We start from the raw sequence: 19,814 nt of genomic DNA, 5'->3' as shown, positions 1-19,814 counted from the left end.
TCATTCCTGAGCCAAAAACGACCCTGGGAGAGTCCCATTTTAAAACTACGGGACATTATGGAAATACTTGAATATGATAAGATTATCTTTTCAAAGAATTCCAGTGGTGGTCTTCCCTGAGGAGGGAAACGGATGTGCAAAGGAGGAGAACAGAACTGAGACGTACTTTTCATTCTCCTGTTTTTGGGGATTTTTGTACCATGCACACACGTTATACCTATTAGCTTGAACCTAACAAAACTACCAATGTTTGACAACTTTTGATCTACAATTTTCTTATTACCTTGTTTGTCCTCAGCATAGTCAATTGCAGGAAACCAGAGGTGAATTACTTGATGTTTCCCCCACCATCCAGTTATGACAACTGTTAAGTGACCGAAGCTGTCCCTTATCCCTTGCTCTCAAACCTTGACCCCGCTATATCATTTTCCTACTGCCATCTTCTGCTCTCGAGGTTTCTGGCAGCAGACAGGAGCTGAATGCAACCTTAGGAAGACAGGAGCACTCCCACTGTCACTACGCTGTATCCAGTACTGTCCCCAAGGCCCCAGATAAACAACCCTCTTCCAAGGCTCTAAGACACCACCTTCTCCCTCTGGCCTTCTACTGAATTTCTTCTCACTGCCTACAGCCCAGTGAAGAGAGACTGGCCATTCCATGGTACTGGCCATGCCTATCCAAGGATCTCTCACGGTATCAGCCTCATGTGTAGACATAGCTGTCTCCTTCATTACACTATTCATTTTTTTAAGAAAAAAAGTTCATGTCTTTATCCCCCAAATGAGAACCGCGCCAGGATCAGAATAGCAGGTACTCAATAAATGATTACTGAGTGAACGAACGACCTCATTATGAAAGCTGGCATGATTTCATAGCATAAATGAACTCAGCAAATACTTTACGCTGTACACTCCTTATTCTGGTTTCAGTGCAATATTCTGTCTCGATGTGCAATGGGATACAACTGTGAATCATTAGCGTATGCAGACTCAATTACTCAATGGTCCGTGTATGATAGATGTCTTGGATACACAGTCCTAGCACACAGAAACACACTCTTTCTGAAAACATCCCTTGACAAGAAGGGTAGCCAGTAAGACCCTGGCTCCTACAGACGATAATTCCGTTATGCTTCAGAGCCTCCAAATTTCTATCTTGCTTCTAAGTGATGAGGAATTTCAAGTCTCTGAGGAGTACAAATAACAGGAGAAAACTTTGTCAGGAAACTACAGGCCCCCAGGGCCAGAGTTTAGAAAACACTCATGCAGGTGAGGCTGCTTTCAAGAAGTTTTGACTGTATAAATTCCTCTTTGTCAGACTTAACCATGTATTAGTCTAAGACAGTTATTCTATTTTCTTACTATAAGTATGCACTGTGTCCTGCACCTGGAGCTCTTGCCAAATTGTAGATTTATTCCTCTTTCTATACATCTGTGAAAAGAATGTGTGTTCTGTTTCATCAGGGAGTTACTCGAAGTCACAGGTTGCTAATTCCAAATGAATAGAAACAGTGATTAATCTGGGAGATGCGAGCTCGCCACTATTCATGTAACAGATGTCCATTATGATGAGTTACACATTTGTTCCGTGTTTACACTAAAACACAAAAGAAGACTCAACTATGTTGTTAAAAAATAAAAAGAGAAAAGAATGAAAGGGGGATGGGGGAAGGTAGGGAATTAGAACATACTGGAAACTGTTTATTCAGGCGCCAGGTTAGATGCGACCGACGTGCGGTGCGGTACGTCCGCAGGGTGGCAGGTAGAGAGGCAGAGAGTGAGGGAGCGAGGGAGCAGCCAGGGTAAATGTTCCTGGCTTCACGTCAGGGTGTGGATATTAACTCAGTTCATCTCACTTGCCTGACAGAAGCACTAATGCCAAACCCGGCAATTTCATCAGCATGAGCTACGCAGAAGATGGGATTTCAGAGGGAGGCACGAGAAAAGGAGACTGATGTATGTAATTTTATTCAAATAATTAAAAACAAAGTTGGCAGTCTATCTTCCTGTCAAGAAGAATAAATATCAGACTCTGGAGTTGGAAGGCCAACTTCACTTTGGTCCAATACAAACTTTAGAGTTGATTCTTCACAAAAAAATCCATTCAGAGTGATCCTTCTATGTGCCTTTGCAGTTACTCTGTGCGCAGAGCTGACGTAGCAAGAGGACAGAAGCCAGGAATAAGTGCGGAGGAGGCCGCCTGACTGAGCCACGCTAGGGCTCTTAGTCTCACAGCCATGAATACAGGGTTTGTATAACTGAGCTATTTCTCCAAAATCGGATGAGCCCAAGAGAAGTTTCCAGAACTTTCCTTTCTCTCATTATTTGCCTCCTGTCCTTATAAGCCCAGGAACTAAAGCAAGGCCAGGCACACGGTAGGAACTAAGTACACACATATATACACTGTTTTTTTTGGTTTTTAAACAGCCAACCGTCATGACTTTTTTTTAACATCTTTATTGGAGTATAATTGCTTTACAATGGTGTGTTAGTTTCTGCTGTATAACAAAGTGCATCAGCTATACGTATACATGTATCCCCATATCTCCTCCCTCTTGCGTCTCCCTCCCACCCTTCTAGGTGGTCACAAAGCACCGAGCTGATCTCCATGCACACACGCTTTTTTAAATGAGTTGATTGAGCATGCGCTGGACTTAATGAATGACACGTGCACACGGATTATATTTATCAACAGATTAATTATCTTACAGATTTGCAGGCTCACTGGATTATAGCAGAGGCAGTATCACAACCAAAAGCTAAAGAATCTTCTTTGCATGTCGTAACAGGGCTGTAGCGTGTCAAACTCTCTCTCTCTCCAGAGTTGCTTTTTAATAGCAACACTTTTTAGAGAAGAGGGCAAGCTCCATTCTGTCACTTAATAAAGAGAAGAAATTAGCATGGCCAGCTGGTAAAAAATGAATAATTCCAACAGACTCACTGAGGGTTTTGCTTTTAAAGCATTTTAATCACTATTCCTCTCTATTTCAAGTAACGTATCCAATCTCTCTTCAGTTGCTCCTCACATGTTGAGTTTTAAGATGTGAAACACTCCACTTTTACATCTAAGCCCTTTTTATTATTGGAAGATTATGACAGAAGGGAGCAATCCTCCTCGCATCTGTGACACAATTCCACTTAGAGAGCAAAGGTATCCTTCAGAGACGTCCTCGTGCCGATGACACTTCCGGGAACCATGTAAGGCAGCAAGCAAGAGCCTATTCGCTTACCTTACGCAATGCAGGGAGGGACACACTGCAAAGGTGGTCAAAATGATTAAGGAGGAACTCAGCCTACTAAAAATGACATGTTGCAATGCCTAGTTTGAAGTGTTGGTAAGCGGATACTTGGAGCCAGGTATAAGGTTCTGAAGACGTCCTCAATCTCTTTGCCAAAAAAAATTAATGTTTTTATTTAGTCCAGTCCCACCAAGTGAGCTAAGTTGATGATGACAGAGGAAAAAAGCTTCCATTTTCGAAGGCAGTAGGAATTCGGAGAATAGTGGGTTCAGCAAACTTTGTGTAAAGGGCCAAACTGCAAACGTTCTTGGCTTTGTGTGCCACGGGATCTCTGCGGCAGACACTCAGCTCTGCCGTTATGGGGAAAGCAGTCATAGTCAAAAAGTAAAAGAAGAAAAAAAAAAAGGCAGAGCTGTGTTCCAGTAATACTTTATAAAGGCAGGTGACAGGCTGCATTTAGCTCACAAGCCGTACTTTCCTTACCCCTGGGATAAAACATACATGTCTCTCCAAAACAGACTGAAGATGCCAATCTTTAGATTCAATTGAAAATTATAGTGTTTCTTCATTCCCTGTATTTTTATTTATTTTTATTTCCATTCCCTGTATTTTTAAAACATGCTCAGCACTACCTACGATTCTTGTGTGCATCTTCACAATGTTCCAATAGCATGTTCCTTAAATCAATCCTTGAGATGCACTTCTCAAACTATCTACATAAGCTTAGACTCAATCAGGAAAATAAAGTCACTCTAAACATCCCAGGAATAAAGAAGTCAATACACGAATTCGGGCTTATATCAGGGTTGGAATATCTGGGAGAGTGGGATCAAGCAAGTCGACTCCAAACTGGAAAACACAAAAACAAAAAAACAATTAAAAAAAAAAAAAAGGTCACTACCAAAGAGCAGGGAAGCACGCACTGAATCCATCAGCCCATCACCATAGTGTGGGTGGTTATCAAAAGCACTACAGGAATTTTTCCAGTTTGCGAGAATCTATGAGCAACCTCTCAGCAACTGTGTCAGTCTGCATCACCAAAGCGTCTTGGTTCTCCATCACTCCCTGAAAAGCCACTGTGAGTCTCCTGCCTGCCCAACATCCAGCTGCAATCACCCCTGAACATAATCGCTTCTATTCCTTTCACCCGAAAAAAAGCTTATGTTACTCCCTTTGGCAAACTCTAACTCAGGACCGTATAGGGAAGGAGACTGGAAGGGATGTCATGCCCACCTGGCTTCTCAGAGATGTAGAAGAGATCTTAGAAGGGGAGGTAGTGATACGTATTGTACTTGACCATGGCTAAGCCACCACATTCCAGCCCTTTGTCAACGTGGCATCCATACCGTCTCCCTTTACCCATTTTTAACTTCCAAATAAACAACATAATGCTTCTGTTCTACTTGATGCAACGATTCCCTATCCACCGCAAACTCACTCAAGCTTGCCCCCCAGGCGGAGCCACCAAGTCCTGTTCGTTATTTTATCCATAAATCGTTGATGGCTGTCTTGCAGTTCAGTCACAATAGCTCTTTCCTACTGTGCAATTTAAAAACTGAAATACAGGTTTAACTCAATCCTTATATTACATAACCAAGAGAAGGACACATTTTATTGATATATACAGATATCCATATCAAAACTGGACGAAAAATGCCTTAACACAACCCTCATTTCTACAACTGGTCACATGACCGTTGCTAGCTCTTATACCCGTCTTCTTTTATTACTCATGGGGATCACATGAACCCAGAACACTCGAGTGGGATCATCATGCATTCTGAACACCAAGCTGGGATGTGCCACCCACCAGCCATCGTCAGGTGACCCGCGTGCAGTAGCCCAGCCTAGGTCTCTCCAGCTCCCGGGGCCCCAACAGACCCCAAGGTCTCACCCACTCTAGTGACCCACTTCTTGGCAACTGCCTGGCTCAAGCGAGGCAAACAGATCAGGGTTCGGCATACCAAGGAACGGAGTGGAACCCATGTTTTAACCTTTAAATCTGGTTCCTGGTCTTCTCAATGGGTACAAAATTTAGCTTCACCTTCAATTAATATCATCTTCTCTCTTCCGCTCTTCCTCTCTCTCTAAGATCTAGATTTTAGAGATAAGATCTTCATTCAAATTGCACCTAAAAGGCATGTATTAGCTCCCTGTGATCTAAGCCGGGTAGCTGATTATAGACTAGGGTTCGTGGATTTAGATTCTGCATGAACATATCTTGCTTTGTACCAAGGAAAAGCCTATTTCAGGACTTCAAAGTCTAACTCCCCTAGCCAGCCAGTTCTCAAATGTGTGCTGGTGGTCAAGGGCAAGGATAATATGCATGATGTTTCAGTGCAAGCCCTACCCCCATCCGTAAGAAGCCAATTGAGAAGCATTCTCCTTAATGACAGGTGTTTTAATGGGCAAAGGATAATGAGGTTTCTTTTTAAAAAGAGGAAAAAAACGGTCAAAATATTATCATCTGAATAATCTTTGCCAATAAAAGCCCCCAAAATATCCAGTTAGAATACCAGTTTCCAAAGCCTCTCTCAGTGGACTTGAGGACACGGGGAGGGGGAAGGTAAGCTGGGACGAAGCGAGAGAGTGGCGTGGACATATATACACTACCAAACGTAAAATAGACAGCTAGTGGGAAGCAGCCGCATAGCACAGGGAGATCAGCTCGGTGCTTTGTGATCACCTAGAGGCGAGGGATAGGGAGGGTGGGAGGGAGACGCAAGAGGGAGGAGATGTGGGGATATATGTATATACGTATACCGGATTCACTTTGTTATAAAGCAGAAACTAACACACCATTGTAAAGCAATTATACTCCAATCAAGAGGTTAAAAAATAAAAATCGTACTGGGGTACTAACCTGCCTACTGAAGAGTTAATTACCCAGGGAATGTATTTGTGTTTGACTTTCTTTTATTTGATTAGAATTCATATGCTCTGAAGTCGCATGTTAATTCACAGATTTTTGCCCAGTGGTAAAGGTAACCTCAAAAGTTGTAGTTTTATTGCCCTGTAGCATGTTAACCAGTTCTGAATCTATCCTAGCAATATTATTCCAACACACTGTTTTTCCCCTCAGAATGTCTATAAATACCAAATTCTTCAAAATGCTCTTCGCATCATCTTAACCCTCTTAGGGTTTCCATTATTAATGAGTAAATTCTTGACATGCATTCATTCTCTATTTGTGTGAGACCCCTGTTTTTAGCTCTTTAAAAATTATACTTTGACAGTACCTACATCATGAAGTTATTATGAGAATAAAATAATGCAAATAAAGTAATTAAGGCCCTGACATTTTAAGCAGTTAATGAATATTAGCTATTATTGTTAGCTATAATTAAATGCAGTTTGATGCACAGGAAATAAAAAATGTAGCATACTCCTAACTTGACCCAGAGATACCCATGCAGTTAAACAAAAATAAAGAGAATATTCATTTAATATTCAGCTCCACCTTGATTTCCCTTGGGACTTTTGACTCCTCTTGAATCTAGCCCAGTGAATTAAGCTTTTGAATTAATAGCCATTTTCATGGATGATGCCATACCTTATAATTACTGGGATCTGTAACTGTTGGGATCTGTAAGGGTATACAGAAGAATCTATCCCATAAAGAAAAAGAACTTCCCCACTTCACATGACCAATAGTAGATAATACAATTAAAATTAGGATTGAAGTAAAAAATCCCGCTTTGAGAGACCCAATTATTCTTCCTCATTTTATTTCCTTCAATTTTAATGGGTTATCCTCTGGATTTTTCCCCCGAAGTTTTTAATAGCTACGTTCTTCCTATCTTCCTTTGTCTGAGTTCAGAAAGAAACGAAAGGACAATAAAGGGAGAAGCATGACCAATTCCTCCAGTTTCACTATGATTTTCGTTGCTATTTATACTCAGATAACTTCCTCAGATTATAAATCCTCAAAAAGAGAACTCAATTTTAGTTTTTGTTTTTCGGATTTTTTTTTGTTTGTTTATCTGTTTTTTGGAACCTGGCATAGGAGTTAAATCAGCCTTGGCTCAAATAAGCTTTGGCTCAGAGGAACCAACTGAATTGAATAATTAAATACATGTTGAAACAACACTTCAAAAGTAATACATAACCTTTCCATACTGATGTCTAGAAAAGAATAAAAATCATCTGTAGAAATAAATACACGTACTGAGACACACAATTTCCACGTACAAGCACAGGGGAAGCAAATGGAACTGGGATTTACTCTGCACTGTACACAAAACCACAGAGCCTGGGTCATCAGATACTTTTTAAATAACTTCAAACACTGAAACACAATGCAGAAACCTACTGCACTCATTTTAAAAAAGCAAACAAAGGAATATAGGGACTTAAATCAAGATTAAACATTCAGCTGTTGTTCAGTTCCAGTGAACCAAAGAAGATCAAGTTGAATGTGAAAGAAAGTGAAGAAGACAAATAACACATGTAGTACTCAAGCGTTCCTTCTCTTTATGGAGCTTATTTGTGTGTCTAGACACGATCAGATGTTTTATATATAAATATATATATACACACACACACATATATACACACACACACACACCTATGTATACTTCAGATACATAACGTGTGTATGTATGCCTACCTGTTTCATATATATTCATACCAACACACATTTCTTAGCCTTTGAAATGAGAGAATGCCACTAAGCAAGTGGAGAAATCAGTGGAGGCGGCCCTCATTCAAGATTACTGTAGTCCCTGGCTACTCAAAGTGCGGTCGCAGGATCAGAAGCGTCAGCATCACCGGGGAGCTTGTTAGACATGCAGAGTCTCAGGCTCCACCCCACATCTCCTGAATCAGAAGCTAGATTTTAACCACGCTGCCTGGTGATTTGTATGTACAAATTCAAGTTTGAGAAGCAGTGGCCTAGATCCGTGCTACCCACGACAAGAGCTATTAGCTACCTGTCTATTCACCTGACATGTGATTAGTGAGACTGAGAAACTGCTTTTATTTTAATTATTAAAATGTGAATTTAAAAGCTAATACTTGATTCCATTACTGGAGTACTTCTAAACATGTTGGGAACAACTCAGATATACGAATCTAAAGACAGATCAAGTATTTCTGATGAAAATTTACTATCTGAATTGAGAAAGTGCTCTAAGTGTAAAATACACACCAGAGTTCAAAGACTTGGCATGAAAAAATGCGTGCAACATGCCATTGATAATTGTTTAGAATGATTACAGGTTAAAATTTCAGATATGCTGAGTTAAATTTAATACATTCTTAAAGCTCATGTGCTTCTCAACTTTCTAAAAATATGACTACTAGAAGATAGTGCCTCATGTATTATTTTTACTGGACAGTACTGCTTTAGAGCCACGGTTCTCCAATTATAAAATTACTGGTGCCTGGGTTCCCATCCCAGAGATTCTGGTGAAGTTGGTCTGGGATGAACCTGGGCATTAGGATTTTTCAACTCTCCTTGGTGATTCTACTGAGCCGCCAGGGTTGAGAACCACCGCCGCAAGGTTAATAACAGATTCATTAATCACAGCTGATACATAATGACCTCCTAAAGACCTTACATCTTTTAAGAGCTCCCATCATTCCTCAGCTCAAAGGTGGAACTGGAGAAGTAGTGCGTATTTCTTACCTAGAGGGCAAAAGCACCCCACTGATGTTATCAGGGCTGGAGGCTGGGTGATATTATTCTACTTCAACTCCAGGCAGAATCAAACATACCAAAACAGATGGAAATCGAGGTTTTCTCAGTGTCTCCAGAAACCCGTCCCCAGCAATGTCAGCAATTTGTTCCCATATCTGACGCAGTGGATCTCCAACTTCCGTATGTTTAACAGAATAACCCCTTGCGTAGTTTGTTTAAAAGCAGATTGCTGGGCCCGAGCAGGTCCTAGGAACGCTGTGGTAGGGTGACAAACCATCCTGGATTGCCTGGACTGTCCCGGTTTGGGTTTCAGCACCACATCCTGGGAACGGGTCAGTTCTGGGCAAACCAGGCCAGGGGGTCATCCCACCCCGGCGAAGTGCGTGTTTAACGAGCAGCCCAGGTGACCATCCTGGGCGCCAGGTGAGCACAGTTTGAGAACCACGCCTAGAAACACAAGTTCTTTAATACTTTCTAGTGACGTTCCTTCTGAATTAACCAAGCGCCCTAAGAAAGCAGCCACTGAAGTGACACAAATAGTTCAGCAAATAACCGACTGGAGAAATGTTCGAACCTAATTAAACATACCAGTAAATTGTTTAAAACTGTATGCAAGAACAGCTACAAAAAGGATCACCCTGGTAGCCTTGAAGGGAACTATTTCAATGTCAAGAATTCAGCAGATAGGATCTGGGGAGGCCAAGTAAGTGTGTGGCATGAGGTCATGTCAACCTCGAGTTTGATCACTGCTTCTGTCATTTGCTAGCTGTGTGGCTTTGGGGAAGTTCCTTGACCTCTCTGTGCCTCAATATTTTCATCTGTAACGATGAAATAATTTATCCCAACGCTGAAGCTTAGCCATCAGAGTAAAAAATAATGCATTACATCAGACTGATCCCAGTTGAGGGATAGTCTACAACATACCTGACCACTCCTCCTCCAAACTGTCAAGGTCTTGAAAAACAAGGAAAGCCTGAGAAACTGTCACAGCCAAGAGAAGCCCAAGGAGACAGGATGATCCGCTGTAATGTGGTCTCCTGGAAGGGATCCTGGAATAGAAAAAGGACACTAGGTAAAAACTAACAAAATTCAAATCAAGAATGAAAGTTAATATTAATGTACCAAAGTTGGTTTATTGCTTGTACAAATGCAGCAGGCTCATGTAAGACGTTAGTCATAGGGTAAACGGTGTGTGCAGTGTATGGGAATTCTCTTTATGGCTTTGCAACTTTTCTGTAGATCTCAAACTACTGTAATTTTAAAAGTTTATTACAAAAAATGCCTAGCATAGTAGTGCCCAGGTCAGAAGTACACAATTAACAAGAGTCATTACTATTACTGTGAACTGTAGATTACGGATGATACCGAAGCAAAGAACAGCATCCTCATCCAACATTTTCATGAGAAACCAGGAGCTTGAAAGCCTTGGAGATGAGGGTTGAGGGAGGAAAAGATGAGAGGGAAGACGAAGAGGCCATAAAGACTGTTTATTTCGTCTACAGCCAGTCCCAGGCCTGTAACTTCTGTCACGTGACCCTGCTGGTTTTCTCCCTGACGTTGTTCAGAGTTTGTAATTATTTTCTTCATTCAGTTGTTCTCAGTTCTGAGCCCAAACTCCCTTACCTCTCCACCACGGACTAGAACCAGAATCCTTTTATGTTTTCTTCTCCTAGCCTCCTTGTAGCTCCCCCGCCTCTCAAAAACATAAAAGCACGCAGGCAAAGAAACACAAACACCACTCCACTGACCAAGTAACCTCGCTTGGTGGGGAAGCCCTCAACATTTGAGTCCAGAGTTGCTAGGTTACATTTGCAAATAGAGGTGATTGAGCTTAAACAGAAAAACTTTAATATTTGCTTGTAGTATATTGTATCTTGTATTTTTGGGTTTTTTTTTTTTTTTTGCGGTACGCGGGCCTCTCACTGTCGTGGCCTCTCCCGTTGCGGAGCACAGGCTCCGGACGCGCAGGCTCAGCGGCCATGGCTCACGGGCCCAGCCGCTCCGCGGCATGTGGGATCTTCCCGGACCGGGGCACGAACCCGCGTCCCCTGCGTCGGCAGGCGGACTCCCAACCACTCTGCCACCAGGGAAGCCCTACCTCATGTTTTTGATTTAATTTAAGCTTCAGAAAAATTTTGTTGGTTAAGCAGGGCAGATGTTTTTACCTCCATTTGAGTGATATAAAAAATTTTAAAAAGAAAGGAAGCAACGGGGGGAGGGAGGGAAGAAGGAAGGAGAGAGGGAGAGAAGAAAGAAATTTAAAGTGACAACAAGATTCATACAGTTAATGTGTGCATCATTGTTTTAATCTACTGGGGCCGCCCTTACAAACCATCACAGACTAGGGGGCTTAAACAACAGAAATTGAGTTTCTTACAGTTGTAGAAGCCGCAAGTCCCAAACCAAGGGGCATCGGGGTTGGTTTCTGATAAAAGCTCTCTTCCTGGCGTGCAGATGACTGCCTTGCTGTGTTCTCACTTGGTGGAGAGGGAAAGTTCTGGTGTTTCTTCCTCTTCTTATAAGGACACCAGTCCTATCCAATTACCACCCCTCTCATATGACCTCACTTAACTTTAATTACCTCCTTAAAAAAAAAAAAACCCTTCTCCAAATGCAGTCACACCTGAGGCTAGGGCTTCAACATATGAATTTGGCAGGGGTGGGGGGGTGGGGAGGTGGAACCCAATTCAGTCCATAAAAGGAGGAGCTAACACTTCGAGAACCGGGAAGAAGTACCAATTAGACTAGAGGTAGCTAACTGTGGCCACGCCCATTCAGCCACATATTGCCCGCAGCTGCAGAGCCGAGTACTTTCCAGACAGAGACTAGGGCCCACAAAGCCCCAAATACTAACTCTCCCGCCCTTTACAGAAAAAGTGTGCCAACTCCTGGGTTAGACTGGTATATGATAGTTCGTCCCACCCACAAGATGACTCCACAGGTTGGTATTCTTGCCACTCCACTGGGAGCAGAAGTGACTTCCAGATTCACAGCCCGCAGGGAGGGAGCTCGAGAGAACTCAAACATGGGAATAGAACATTCAGAAAGGTATCCTTTCCAGGCCACCCCACCGCAGGGCCTAGGGCTTTCCTCTTAGACCTTGCAACTGTGGGTGGATGTCGGCCCTCAGCACAATGGCTTCCGACAACCCTCTCAGCCTTGCAGACCCTTTTTGTCACTCAGGCCCAAATGCCCCGCTGTCTCCAATCACACCCTATCAGTGTTTGCTGCAAGCTATTTTAGGCGCTCAGTTTCTTGCAATTTTACTTTGTTTCAGTTTATGTTTTGCACCGGGGCATGTGTTTTGTATGGTTAGGATTTACATAGAAAGCAGATCACTTGAATTAAGGGAGCCTTGCAATAATTATGGAGACCTTAAGGGGTTTCCAGGGATAATTTCAGGACTGTTAGTCCCAAATGCAGTTGTTGGTCCTTTTCGTTATTAGACAGTACGTTCCCTTTTCTTTTCAGCATCCGATATTGAACTCATGGTGCTTTCCTTATTGCATTGATTACAACTCAGGTTCCTTTTGATAGAGGCATTTGCCAATAGAAAACAGTTCCTAGATCCTCTTGGAATTAGCAGAGACATTCCCCAACTTACTTACTCAAGAATCCAGAGCCTTTCCATTAGGCCTATGGTAGAATTTAAGGAAGCAAAACTACAATTGGGATTAATTTTACTGTTGGCTAACTGATCTCATTATTATTTGACTTACTGATCTCCTGTCCACACAGACAAATTATTTGCATGTAGATTCCTGCTGCTTTAGTCTGTCCAGAATCAATTCCTCTGAGGAACATCCTCTCTCCCATTTCATGTGGTCCTAGGTGGGCTATCAGTTACAACCCTCGGAGCCCCCGCGAATCATATTACCCTGTTCTACCCCTCAACAGAGTCATTGATCCGAAAGAAAGTATGTGACCTGATAGGAGCTAATTACCCAGGATATTAAAGAAGTTGGGAGAGAGGCTGTCACACAGATGAACACCGGGCTGAGAGAGGGAGGCAGAGCCCCCAGATCCAGCCCTTCCTGAAGCCTTCCCCACCCCTGGACTTCCTAGGGATGTGAACCAATAAATTCCTTTTTCTGCTTGACTAATTCAAGTTGGGCTTCTCACTCAAAACCCCAAATGTCCTCACTGATATAACAGGCTTCCAGACAGATTTCTGAGTGTCCTCAGAAACATGCATCAGCAGCTTCCAGCGGGCACCAGGCACTGAGCTCTGGGATCCATGGGTCCTCATCTGAGCTGCAATCTTGGAACTCCCGGGCTATCCCTCTGCTAGGTTCGAGGGCTTTAGAAACGGAGAACCTATGGGACATGGGGTGCAACACAGTCCCTTGGATATATTTATGCCTTCTGTTATGCACAAAAGTGCATTCTGGACTTGCTTTCTTACGTTCTACTTCTCCCTGTCCTTTGGCCCTTCTTGGAGTGGAAGCGGGACAAAAATCCTTGCGCTGCTGACACTGATGGTATCAATCTCGGGAAAGAAGAGAAAACCAAGTAAGATCAGTGGACCCCCAACAATGATAATGCTGAATGGAGTGGGATGGCCAAAGTCTGGGGCCAGGTTTGGACCCCAATCCAACCAGTGGTCCCAAGCACCGCAGAGGTAACCGGGAAGGAGAAATAAAACCCACAGCCCACCACCAAGTGGCTGCAGAATTACCCCTTCAGTGAAGACACATGTTTTTCTCCTTTGTTTTCCACAAGATACCTTTCTAAACCCATCTAAACTCTGCCTCACTAGATTCTTTGTCACCTGAAGTGTTAGCTATGACTCAGAGTTTCCTGAGATAAACTCTACAACCTCCCTCCTCCCCCAGGAAAGTTCCTGACTGAGGCCCACCCACACCAGCCAAAACTCTGATCCAAGTGGCTGGGAGATACCTTAATGCCGTTTAAACTATGCACTTACATGTGTTTGCAGGTCATGATAAATAAGCACCCTCCTTTGTTGTCTCATTTCTTTGCAGTTTAACTTGGCTTCCTCTGTTTCTAACTGATGGGAACTAAAGTCAGTTTTTAAGATGCACAAGGAAGGAAAGCTCTTTGTGTTAAAGGCGGTCCGCCAAGGTGCTAATTCCATCTTTGGTAGGTTTTTCCCAGGACTGTGTTCCTTATCCAGGAATTTCCCTGAGCTTGGTGGTTCGCTAGTCCAAATTCCAGCTTTGAATAAATAAACCAGCTGAAGTGCTCCAATGCCTTAGGGACTAGCAGGGCAGCTTCTGAACTTCCATCGCCCCCCAGTGGCAGTTTCCTAAGTCTTTTTGTTAGTTACTCAAAAAGATTTATGTTAAGATTCTTCCCTCCAGAGCTGTTTAAAATTTTTTTTTAAAAAAATTCTCACACTGAAGATTATGAAATGTGTGTGTGGAGGTGTGTTAGTAATGTTGAGTTGATAACTTCTGGGTCACAGGGTCGTAGATTCATGCAATTGACAGATCTCACCAATCAGGATGCCCTTTGGAAAGAATTCCTACCTATCATAGCTGTAGAGTCCAATATTAAAGCGATTACCCCAAATGCGTTTTTGTTTTTAATTTAGAGGATCTAGATCAGGGTTTCCATTTTTCTGGTTCAATGAAATCACTGTCATTGACTATAATTTTTAAACTCATGCTACCCCTTTGTAAACTTTTCCACCATAAAATGTTTGGTAACATTGTCCGAGAAGGTGAGAAACCATTTAAAGCCAAAAAATATGAAGGTTTACAAGCCATGTATATAAAACTTTGTAAAAGCCAACATCAAACCCACACAAATAACTAGAAATTATCACTGTTAGGTTGTCCAAACCTGCAGACTAATACACAAAGTGGCAGAATCAAATGAATGGAAGTTCGTGATTTCAAACTCTAACCAAGTGAAACTCAGAAATAGGTGATAGAGTTGCCCCGAGTCATCATATCGAGATAGTTTAATGATACTGAAGAGTCTCCATGGTCAGTAGGAACTGATGGTGTAACACTGAATTCATCCCCCACCCGTCCGCTCACCTATCATCCCATCCCCTTGTCCATCCTCCCACCCATCCATTTAGACAGGTTTAGGAAGATATCCTGTGGAAAACAAAAGGGAAAAAAAGTGTTTCTTCACTGCAACAATAACTTTGCAGCCTCCTGGTAGCACGTTGTGGGCACCTCCATCCATCCGGCTGTACATTAGGTATGTGCCAGACATTGTGTGAGGTACCAAGGACAGAAGATGGGTAAGATGTACTACCCGCTTTCATGATTCTCAAAGCAAAAGAGACTTTTAAGATTTTCTCAGTATGGTCTCTATTCTAAGGCTTCATTCTCAGAGCAGGTGGAAATAACCAGTACCAAATCGCCAAGTCCAGAAAAGACTCTCAGCGGTTAGCATCAAGTGGGCCTAGAGACCTAGTTGGCCTTGATTGCATGGGGGTAGAGATGAGACCTCATTTGGCCACAGTCATTGAATGTTTTCTCTGAAAAACAAAACGTGGCCTATGTGGGCTTCCAAAAACACAAGCTATTTTGAGGGAGAGAGCAGCTATACCTATGAAACAGCCAAGGGACACTTTTATAACGTAACAAGATCACAGCCTCACGTTATATATAGTCAATGCTTTTTTGTGGCTGGTATTATTTCATCTCATTTTCGAGAAAAGGAGGAAGTGGAATTTAGGAAAGCAAGTCCAGACTCAAGAGGCTTACTTTCAACTCAGAAAGGGGAAGGTTCTTGCCTGCCTACCCACGATGGGGTTATTACTTCAGCTTATTTTTCAGATCCCAGTAAATTCTTTTGGTTCACCACCTGCTAGACCCTGCCTCCACACCCCTTTTCAATTAGAGGCCAGGCTTATAGTCCTTTAGATATAATACTGACCTGGTGCTAACCTCCTACACCCCAAGCATTCCCGCCACTCCTAAACCCAAAGTGGAAATGTGTGTCCTTCAGCTTTCTGTACTCAGATCTTGACTCCTTTCCGGCCAGAACATTCTCCTCCTCTGACCACCCCTCTCCCCTTACCTTTGGAGGATAAACTTCATCAAATCTCTTTTGCTCAAGTATCCCAAATCCTGGCGGTCTGGGGGCCTAATTATTAGTGTCAAACTCTATCTTTTCTCTCTTTTTTCCTGTCTAGCATAATATCTTGCACATAGGAGGTGCTCAATAATTTGTTAAAAGGAAGGGAAGGGGCAGTAGCGGGAGAGAAGGACGGAAGGAAGGGGGAAGGCCAGAAGGAAAAGAAAGGAGAGGTAGAGAAAAGAATTCTCTTACAAGGACCTGCTATCTCCCTAATTAACACCACCCACCAGTTAAATGCTCACTTGTCCTTAATGAATGCCCTCAGCACACTTTTGAAGTTTGTTTTCAGTGATGTGACTTTAAACAAATGTAATCTATTGGAGTTAATAGTTCACAGTGATAGTTTTCAGTGTTTTCCTGTGGTACTTTGGGGGCCAGACTGAGCTGTTCTCTGTTAAAATAAAATAATACCCCCCCACACACACAATTTTCAGGAAACCTTTAAATGGATAGAACATTCTTAAATTTAGCCCTTTTCCCACCACACAATTCTCATCTATATTGTCAAGTGTTCGCAGAGAGCAAAGCGTATGAACACAGAACAACAACACAAAATCCAAGGAAGTTCCCAGAAGTGGAAATTTCTTTTAAGTATTTAACCACTAGTATAATATGCAATCAATTGTTTCTAGTTCATGTGATACAATAAAATATATATTTCATGCTGTTTCCCATGGAGTAGTAGCCCATTTTCATTCTAGCAGTCACTTTTTGGTACTAGAATTTCCAGCACCATAGCAGACTCACCTGAGGATAAACATATCACACTGTAGGTGACCTTCAAACCGCATCAGTGCCACACAAGCCTTTCTCACCTCAGGGGGCTCAGTGCTCAGTGCTACAACCCTGCAAAAAGCAATGGAGTCAAGTATGAGGCCACTCTGAGCAATTACAAAGGCATTTTAAAAAATAAAGCAAGTATATTATTTTCATTGATAATTATTATTGAAATTATTCAGATAAAGCTAGGGGCTAATTATATTACGATTGTAAACAGTAGAATAGTCATACTCATCTCTTCTACTCCCTAATTATAAAGGTGAATTAATTTGGGGTAACTGAAAACTTTAGACAAAGGTTCCTGCTTCCACGTGAGAGAAGAAAGATAATCAATTTTCCTTCAAGAAGAGGTACTTTAAAGTAATGCTTCTGGAACTATCCATAGTGAAGGACTGGTTGTCTTGTTTTGTTTTTTTAATTTCTAATCAATTGCCCACCGATATTTTCGTAAAAACCAAAACCAAAAAATTACTAATGGAATGAAATAAAAAGCAAACGTACAAAATGTACGCCAAATTTCTTTATTCTCAGATTCATGAGAAAGAAAATTACTCTCTTAAACTGCTACAAAAAGTTTCTAAATGCTTACTCTCAATCTCTGTATTTCTTTCTACGGACAACACATAGGGTACTCGAAAGCCTTGCCATCCAAAGTGTGCTCCTTGGACCAGAAGCACTGCCATCACCTGGGTGCTTCTGAGAAATACAAAAGCAGATTCTCATGCCCCATCCAGAGTAAGCGAATCAGAATCTGCATTTTAACAGGATCCCTGAGGGATATGTACACCCAGTAAAGTATGAGAAGCAATGGTCTAAACTAGAAAATCAAAAGCAATTGTACAGATACACAGATACACACATATCACTTTCAGACCACAGAATGTTTTAGTATCAGCTCACCACATTTTGTACAATATTTAATACATTTGCCCTTAAGCAAAGTGTAAGCCTTTGTCAGCTAGGCCTGGACTTCCTACCGCCTGGGGCTCAAGATCTGATTCACTTGAATCTCCAGGTCCTCAGGAGATCCAGTTTCCCTAAGTTATATGGTGCTTCTCAGCAATCTATGCTCCCACGGTCACCTCTGCCTCTGGACTCCTCTTTCTACCTGTGCTGGTTCAGTTCACATTGACTCAGATGAACAAATCAACCCCTCTATCGTCTTCTACAGAAGCCCATTCACCAAAGCATTTGTTGATTTTGTTAAAACTCGGAATAAAAAGAGATAGACGGATATTTCTTGAACATGTTAAAAAAAAAACTGTATGCCAATCTAAAAAGTTAACCCAATGCTTAATGGATAAATAACACTAGACACATTCCCACAAAAATTAGGAATGTCCACAACCACTTCTAGTAGTTAGTATTTTGCTGCAAAGTCCTAACTTTTTTGCAATTAGCAGAAAAAAGAAATTACAGGCATTAGAGTTAGAAATGAAGAGGTAAAATTATTATTAGTTGAGATTATATGAAAGAATCCCTGGAAAATCCAAGATAAAGAAACAAAAAATAAGACTAACGAAAACACACGAATTCAAAACATTGCAAAACAGAAGTCGAATGTAGTCAACAGCTTTCATAAATATACCAATAATAAGTTTGAAGATATAAAAAAGGAAAAGATTTCCCTTACATTGCAAAACCAAAGTTTAAATACCAAGGAATAAACTCAACACTTTAAAATGATTTTAAGAAACACTTTAAAATTGCACTGAGGGACACAAAAGAAGACTTGAACATTTGGAGAGGGCACTGCACATTCATGTATAGGATGACACATTTTTCTAAAGACTTCTCGTTTTCCTGTATATATAAATTTAACATAATCCCAGTAAAATTACCATCCAGATTTTCCAAAAAAATACAAAAATAAAAAACTCGACCAGCCAACTCCAAATTTCATTCAGAAATATAAACAAGCAAAAGTATCAAGAAAAATTCTGAAAAAAGAAGAAGAATGAGAGAAGAATGACTTGCCAGATGGTCCCAGTACTTTAACATGATATTGGTGTGTTGTTCATGGACATAATAATGGCTCGGAGTAAAAAGCCCACAAACAGATCTGAGTATACATGGGAATTTCGTGTCTTAATAATGAGGTGATATCTCAAATCTCTGTATGTGTGTAGGGGGATATGGGGGGATGGTTTATTGAAAAAATAGTCCTGAGACAATTGAGTAACTGAAAAAAACAGGGGAGATTAGAGCTGTACTTTATTCCTTACACCAGAATAAATTTCAAATACATCCAGGGTTTAAAGTAAAAAGGCATAGCAGAGCAGCTCCCTCGCTGCCATCTATTGAAAGTCAGCCCTCGACACAAGGGTTTGTAAAAAAATAAATAAATAAAATAAAATAAAAATAAAATAAAGTAAAAAGGCAAAATTTTTATAAATTTGAAAAATCGTAGAAGAATTCATTTAGGACTTAAATGAAAGTAATTCTAACGACACCCCAACACCCAGAAACCATATAAGAAAAGACTGTGAAATTAAGGTGCATAAAAATTACTCAAAGCAAAATTCACCACAAACAAAAGAAAAATGACTGAGAAAATATTTCTAACTCATTGTTATGGATCGAATTGTGTGCTCCCCCTCCAAATTTGTACGTTGAGGTCCTAACCCAAATACGACTATATTTGGGGATAGGGTCTTCAGGGAGGTAACGAAAGTAAAATGAAGTCTTAGGGGCGTGGCCCTAAACTGACAGGACTGGTGTCCTCTCAGGAAAAGATACCAGAGAGCTCCCTCTCTCCACATGCATAGAGAAGAGGCCAAGAAAGCAGCTGTCTACAAGCCAGGAAGCCAGAAACCAACGCTGACGGCACCTTGATCTTGAACCTCTGACCTCGAGAGCAAAATAAATTTCTGTTGTTTAAGCCACTCGGTCTGTTTTATTCTGTTATGGCAGCCCAAGCAGACTCACACACTCATACTTCGGAAAAAGAGTTAATTTCCTTACTATGTAAATAGTTCCTACAAAATCAGTAACAAAAAGCAATACAATGTATTGATGAAGGTGTGAGGGAATGGGCTCTCTCATACATTCTGAGAGGGACTGGTACAACCACCTATGGAGGGTAATTTG

General features: G+C 41.5%; 1 protein-coding gene across 2 annotated transcripts in view; it reads right to left on the bottom strand.

Annotated features, from left to right (window-relative positions):
- MID1 (midline 1) overlaps nt 1-19,814 on the bottom strand; it is a 643,355-nt gene that overhangs the window by 607,820 nt on the left and 15,721 nt on the right. The window contains exons 2-3 of one of the 2 annotated variants that reach the window (XM_022559856.3): nt 16,692-16,790; nt 9,804-9,928 (exon numbers count right to left, since the gene is read on the bottom strand). The gene's annotated coding sequence lies outside the window, so the exon portion shown is untranslated. Of the gene's footprint in view, nt 1-9,803; nt 9,929-11,256; nt 11,445-16,691; nt 16,791-19,814 lie in introns of those variants that run through there. The other variant, XM_089904801.1, reaches the window with a different exon arrangement.

The sequence above is a fragment of the Delphinapterus leucas genome, chromosome X, assembly GCF_059928025.1.
Source record: "Delphinapterus leucas isolate spDelLeu-1000000601 "Yukka" chromosome X, BTC_Dleu_Yukka2, whole genome shotgun sequence".
NCBI lineage: Eukaryota > Metazoa > Chordata > Mammalia > Artiodactyla > Monodontidae > Delphinapterus > Delphinapterus leucas.
The sequence above is the reverse complement of the archived record's forward strand: the minus strand, read 5'-3'. Positions and strand labels throughout refer to the sequence as shown.